This window comes from Lygodium microphyllum, chromosome 2, assembly GCF_053477565.2.
Source record: "Lygodium microphyllum isolate KBCC chromosome 2, Lygodium_microphyllum_v1.1.10, whole genome shotgun sequence".
NCBI classification, from domain to species: Eukaryota; Viridiplantae; Streptophyta; class Polypodiopsida; order Schizaeales; family Lygodiaceae; genus Lygodium; species Lygodium microphyllum.
In genome coordinates, this window is record NC_141136.1 from 127,822,136 (window position 1) to 127,829,712 (window position 7,577).

Here is a 7,577-nt window from a genome sequence, read left to right on the forward strand (position 1 = left end):
TGAAGCTTTCATGATGCAACATTAGGAGCTTCGACAGAATGCTTCACAATGATGGTAATCATGCAAAGTCTAATCAGTAGGCTTGGTCCACACAACAACCAAGTAGCTAGTGTTTCTTAAGTGTAGGTTCTAAAGCATTCTAAGATAGCCTATAAGGTTATTAGTTCGATCACTAAATGCAAATAGTCCCCAAGAAGGATAGTGCATGCTAAACAATTCTACTTTCTCACATGATAAAATCTACAATAGAATGATCGTGAGGTTTTCTCCAATCTTGTTTCCTTTAAGCAAAGCTAAGTTGTACATTTTGTGGCAAAGGTTTTAATACATAGTTCCAACTAATTCCCCTTAAGTAAAGTCAAGCTATATGTCTTACATAAAAAGTTCATTGATTACTATGATTTTGCATCTTCTACCCATTTGGACTTATGAGGCTAGGGTTTAAGATTGATAATGTTATGTTTTTATTCACACTTTATTATATCCAACCTCTAATGCTCATTGCAATCACTGATCAAGTTGAAGGTATCATCGTGTAATCACCATAAAGCAATATTTGGATATTATAGGTGATGCTGACATGTTGTTCCTCTGTTCATTCACCGTGTGTGTCCGTAGTTGCTGCTCTACGAGCAGTACGAAGGCAGATTGGTGATGTTTTCGGAAGACTAAGGAACTGGAATGGAGACGATCCATGTGGGAGTACTGGGTGGACAGGGGTTTATTGTGTGAACGTGATGGGGACACAACATGTGAAGGACCTGTAAGTGCTAGACTGATCACCTCCAAAGCTCTCTCTCTATGTCTGGAAGTATGGTCTGTTACACTTATTTATCATTCTACGCACAATCCTGCTTTGATTTATTGGATAATGCGCTTCGCAAACAAAGGCGCCTCCTTAATATGAATTTCACAGGAATTCTGGCCCCAGATTTCAGCAACTTCACTCACCTAACGATCTTGTAAGCTTTCACACAATTCAATCAATTTATCCGGTTGTAAGCTTACATGCCTGTACTATGATATCTGTGTCGCATATTTCTGCATCCTGCTCACATAAGCATTGATGTCTGTGTACCTATAAGGACATACTTATATGGACCACATGGATGTCATAGCCTGTAGGCATGCATCTAGGGCATGGAATAATCTTTTGGGTGACCATTGAAAATCAATGCAAGAGTGTCATTGTGAAGGGACGTCATGTGGAACAACATCACGGGGTCCATACCTCCAGAGTTTGGAAACCTCAGGGAGCTTTATTTCCTATGAGTATACTCTAACCTACTTAATCCTCCTTTCGTCTTCGAGTACTGCTACAGCAAAAACTCAGGCCATATCTCCCATTTTGACACTTACTTTTCTTTAGGTTACTCAATGGCAACAAATGGAATTCTTCCTTGTTTTCGTGGTATATTTAGTCTACTTAATAGCAATGATCTAACTGGAGAGCTGTCAGTTGAGTTGGCAAATATACCTACCTTACTCATTTTGTAAGGGCACCTCTTGATCAGTTCAAAATTTTGCACTAATCACTTTTGGTTCTTTTCATTATTTAAGCTTCTTAATGTCAATGTTTTGATGCTTCATGGTGTGACATACAACTTGACAATAATCCTTTTAGTGGCTCAATACCATCAAACTACTCCCACACGGTGAACCTTACAAAAATGTAGGTACAAGCTCCAATTGTTACACCTTTTTCCTCTGTCTTGATCTGGTTCCATATACAATCAAGCCTCCTATATCCATTCACAATGATGCAATTGATGTTAGGCATTCCATCTAAAGAATATAAAAGAATGACACATGTTCAAGTCTTAATAATAGCACAAGCTCATCAGCAACGTTTGTGTTTAAGGATGAGCATAGTGTGCTATACAACATCAATAACACTTTTCAATGCTAATGGAGATGATAAGATAGCTATTGGAAAAGTTGCAATCTGCAAAAAATCACTTAAACATTTTCCTCTTATTCTGAATATCTCTAATTGGGTAAAGAATCTGGATGGTTCATGCTAATTGGCAGGAGCCTAAGGAATTGTAACTTGACTTACACATATAGCTTCTTTGGGATACTTGTGAGTATACCATGTCAAGCTTTGTGAGTATACATGAGCTTCTCAAGCACAACTTGAATGAATGTTGGATTATTTAACCTTTTGACAATACATATCTCTAGTTCTTGTTTTTATCTATTAATGTAGAGATCTTAGTCACAACCAACTGAGTGGGATGCTTCCATCTAGGCCTCTTTCTACAAATCTTACAACTATGTAGGTGTCCAAAGTCTCATGATATTGGGCTGATTTTGTAGTGTCGAATCTAACCACCTTCATGTCTTGTTTAGTTACTTATCTTACAATCACCTAGATGGGCTAGTGCTAGTGGACTTTCTGGAACTGCCACATCTGCAGTTTCTGTAAGTGTTCTAGAAGATGGCGAGTCAATAGCGACTCACTTTTTCTACCTTGAATGATCATTTCTTATGCATGAGAGTCTGCATTGGTGCTTTAGTTTGTATTGTTGTTCCAACAATGGCAGCAGATTGAATATTCCTTGTATGCTTCCTTGCTATAGAATCTTGTGGGACAACTCATTAGATGGAAACATTACAGTGAATGATATCCAACATGTTGCCTTTCAGAACTCTTAGTCAATATTTGTTCTTTAAGAAATCTCCCCGACACCTTGGTTTTCTTTATTGTCTACGTATGTTCATTCAAAGTGGATGTATATATTTGAGACACTAGAGGAGGGCTTGCAAGTCACATTCACTCAAGGATTCATCCAATGGCCTTCTTTTTTTTTGGGGGGTGGCAGTGGGGGGGGGCGCAGGGTTGCCATTAGAGTTATGGTTTAAAAGGTCATTTAGGGCACCTCTTTCAAGTGGTTTAGTGTCCTATTTGCTATTCATTTCAAATAGCAACATGCACACTTGATTTTTGCTTCATAGGGGATTACAAATTGGGTCTAATAGTCTACCTTTAACGCATAGATTTGGAGGTATTCATATAGGGTTCCTTAATGAGTGTGTTGATGTTGGTAGTATCTATCAAACATAACTTACTATACAACTTTCGTCTTTCGCACCGATTGATATTTTAGGGTCGTAGGTCCCACACTATGAAATAATTAGTGTGCATCTCACACGTGCAAGTCACATTTGCACATTTGATTTAGCTTTTTAATCAAATGCTAAGCAAAGCAATAAAATTTCATGTCCTTGTGACATTAGCTTTTTGTGACTCTTGTAATTTTGTTGTGATTAATACAATTTCTCTTTACCAAACAAAAAATGATGCTTAAGCCTCCCCTCTATGATTCTGTAGGGACTTTCAGAACAACAATCTCACTGTGTTCGTCCTTGGTGCATTGAATTCTGTAGAGAATGTTAGATCTAGGTGAGCTGAGATCTTGTAAGGTTTTTTAGGCCTCTTTCAATGCCAAGTGTGAGTAGTAGAAGTGGAAAAATGGAGGAGGTTTATACTAGCAAAGCATTACTATCAATTTGTTTGGAAATCTAATGTGCAACAATACATCTTTATTACCACCAAACATCTGCACATCCTTTAATGGAAGCAATTCAGAGCTTCTCAACAATGAAAGCACTCCTTAATTATCTCCTTCATGTCAAGAATCAACATGTGATGCAACTTAGAATCAGCATCTAGATTATGGATTACTAACTCAGAAAGGTGTTTGCCAATGTGCCTATCCTCTTGAAGTAGGATATCGACTGAAGACTCCTAGTTTTTCTATCTTTGAACCCTATGAGGATATGTTCTAAGATTATGTGTCATTAGGTCTAAAATTCTCATCATATCAAGTAATTGTGTCCCAATATAATTGGGAACCTGGTCCACGTATATGGATGCCAATCATGATGTTCCCAAGTAGAGGTATTTTCAATAACTCAGAGGTCCAACACCTTTACGATACCCTCACAACTTGGAACATTCCTTACAATAATACATTTGTTCCTTATGAAGCAATGTCCTTTGAAATAGGGTTTCCATACAATGGTAAGCTTTCACCCATTGACCTACAAGTCCTCGCTCAAGGAGTTTTGTCTTTCCAGTGTTTTTTTCTACTATATGTTGTCTCATTAGGGCGCACAAGCTTGTTGACTGTGTAGAATCGTTTGCTGTATCTAGAAAGATCTTGAATGGAGGTGTTATTACATGTATTGTGATTGGTGCAACTGTGTTTATAGCCACAGTGGTCCGCGTTGCGATATTCTTCATTATTAGGAACTGCAGTCCCTCCAGAGAAAGTATGATTCCACCCCCCTTCTATTGATTCATGGACCCTCATACTGTGAAACATTGTAATACTGAAAATGTTTTCTTTTGATTGCCACACACTGTAAATGGAGCATCTTTATTGATTGGGTTTTTAGATTATTTGTCTGGTAATATGGAAATCAAATGTTCTACTGTGAGAATTATTATCAGGGCTATGGTTAACATCCTTAATTTGAATGATTTTTAAGTTTTGAGATATTTGGTGCATTGAAGGATTCCGTAACCAAAGACCATGTACTAATAGAGCATTTTGTGGTTCTTTGTAGAGAAACACGATCGACGGATTAAAGTAGCTGGTGTGAAAGATTTTACATATGAAGAAATGACAAAGGCCACCAATAATTTTGATGATTCCATGCAGATTGGGAAAGGTGGATATGGGAAAGTCTACAAGGCTATTTTGGTTGATGGGGTAGTAGCTGCAATAAAGCGTGCACAAGAGGGATCCTTATAGGGTGCAAAATAATTCTATACAAAGGTAGAGTTGCTTTCATGTGTTCATCATCGCAACCTCCTCTCCCTGTTATGTTGTTGCGATGATCAATATGAACAAGTATGCATTGCAGGGTTTCTACCTTTCTCATAGTTCACGACTTTCTAAAATAGTAAGGAGAACCTATCTTGGGCTTTGTTGTAGATGCTGGTGTATGAGTTCATGGAAAATGGTACCTTACGAGAGCATCTTAATTGTGAGTAAAAATTTTCATGATTATCTTCTTCAAAACCAGTACATGAATCTAGTTGTATTGATACATGTATAGCAATTCTAGAGCAGTTGAAGAGCTTCTCCTTCATTGATATCTGTGGGGCTGTAACGTTTTAGCAAAATCAAAGGTGGCCCTAGATTTTCCAACCGGTATCCAAATTATAGTCTTGGGATCAGCTAGAGGCATTTTATATCTTCACATAGAAGCAAGTCCACCCATATATCACTGTGACATCAAAGCTAGTAACATTTTGCTTGATGAGAAGAGGAGATCTAAGGTCGTAGACTTTGGGTTTTCAAATCTTCCTCCTGTTCTTGAGCTAGAAGGTGTAGCAGGCGGTCCAATTTCAACTGTAGTGAAAGGCACTCTGGTGAGTGGAAGCTTCATATGGTTGATCATATCCTGCTTTGGATGCTATGGTTCTAACAAAGCATAGATGTAGGGACTAACTTCACATCAAGGATGCATGTATTCTAAAGTGATCATAGTTATCTTTGGAGTCTGAATCACATTATTGCTTGCTAAACAGGTGTGGGAATTTCTTGCAGGGTTACTTGGATCCAGAGTACTTCTTGACCCACAAACTCACTGAAAAAAGTGATGTTTATAGTTTTGGAGTTATCTTGTAGAGCTTGTAATAGGCATGCAACCCATTTCACATGGGAAAAATATTGTTAGGAAGGTGAAGATTTAATAGTCTATGGGAGTTTTTTGTCTCACAAATAAACTATTATTTTTAGAAGGGATTTCAAGTTAGGAAAGTTCTATAGGATGTAGAGTGCTGCATGCAGGTCAACCTTGCATATGAGGCTAGCATGATGTTGTCTATTGTAGACCTAAGGATGGGCTCATATCCATCCAAATTTCTAGAGCCTTTGGTGAGACTAGCAATTTCTTACTGCAAGGATGATACATACTCTCGTCCGTCCATGGTTGAAGTAGTGAGGCAATTGAAAGCCATATGGAATCAAACACTAATACCAAAGTCCATGACCTCATTTGAGATATATTCAAGAGACACTCATAGTAGTCCACCCAAGCCGAATGCATCGGGTTCGAAAAATCCTTACATATCATCAAACATAGATGGAAGTGTGTTGATGAGTGGCACTATCCCAAACCTTTCTCCAAGGTAGCTATTTGCAAGACATCTCCATACAATTCCATGGTTGAAATACAGCCAATACCAATCTTGTGAAGCTTCTTATCCTTAGGTCTGCAAACATTGCATGCAAATCCTCTTCACATAAGTTATCAATGCCATAGTTGTAAATGCACCTAATTGTGGTACCAGTCTTTTCTCAACTTCCTAGCCTTGGTGGGTATGCATGCACATCCATATCTTTTCCACATAGATTCTCAATGCATGAGTGTTTTGCTATAGGCAACGGTTGTTTGTACATGCATGTGCACATGATAAAGCACTAACCATGCTTTGCATGGTTGACATCATTGTGAATCTTGTGAGGCTACAACTTGCCTAGCTAAGTTGGTTTAGCTAAGCTTGGGTATAGCGATAAAATATTCGATATGGAAACTCTCTATACACTGGATGTTTCATTGAGCTAATCACATGGAGTAGCTGAGTAGCAACTGCCACACCATGCAGCTTGTCGGTAGGAGCTACACAAACTAGTGAAGGAAGACTATCCGAGCTCAACTACTATACATGGGGCTCCTAGTGCCATTCACACATTGACTGTGCTTAGCTTGGAGGTATTAATTCGCACGTTGTCATCTACATTTACGAGAGATAAGTAATGATGTTAATGTAGCCAATCGTGGGCCCATGAGCACATGTCCCATATATGTGTCATGATGTTGATCGAGCTTTTCTAAGGTATATCTGCCATGTAGCAATGGTGCAAGGTTTGGAAGTTTTTTCAATTATAATGTTTTATAGAAATAGATATATAGATTATATAGATAATGTTATGTAGATATATAGATGTACTATAGATGGTGGTCTCGAAGTATTCTTTAGCACTAGATGTCACCTCCAAAAAGTAAGACCTAGAAAAAATATATCATGCACTTGAGGGTCCTTGTAAATTACATTGTACAATTCCAATTAATAAATGGTGTATTAGGATAATTTTGAAACACATCACTTTCTCTAAAAGGTTTTATTGCAATGCAATATGCACGTTATAGCTTACCATGCTTCATGTGTTGCATAGTTCTCCATTACAACTTTGGTGGTGCCATTCCCTAACTTTGTGCAAATCTTGAAAGTTTAAGGGGAAAAAATGCAATTATCTTGCTTGATGTGCTTCAGCCATTGCAACATACATGAAAGAAACTATTGAAATGCATACTATTTGCATAAGGTTCAATTGATATAATGTAGGAGCTCCTTATCTCGTGTGCATCATGTGACATAATGCACACACACACACACACACACACACACACACACTCTCTCTCTCTCTCTCTCTCTCTCTCTCTCTCTCTCTCTCTCTCTCTCTCAAAACCAAGTGTCTATCCTAGTGATACACTACTTATTTTATTAACCCACCAGGTCAGGTTTAAACCTCCCTTTCTTATACCTATGCTAAATG

At 38.1% G+C, this 7,577-nt stretch overlaps 1 pseudogene; it reads left to right on the forward strand.

Annotated features, from left to right (window-relative positions):
* Positions 1–494: 494 nt before the first annotated feature.
* Positions 495–6,152, forward strand: LOC148040306 (putative LRR receptor-like serine/threonine-protein kinase At1g06840; annotated as a pseudogene).
* The last annotated feature ends 1,425 nt before the right edge of the window (positions 6,153–7,577 follow it).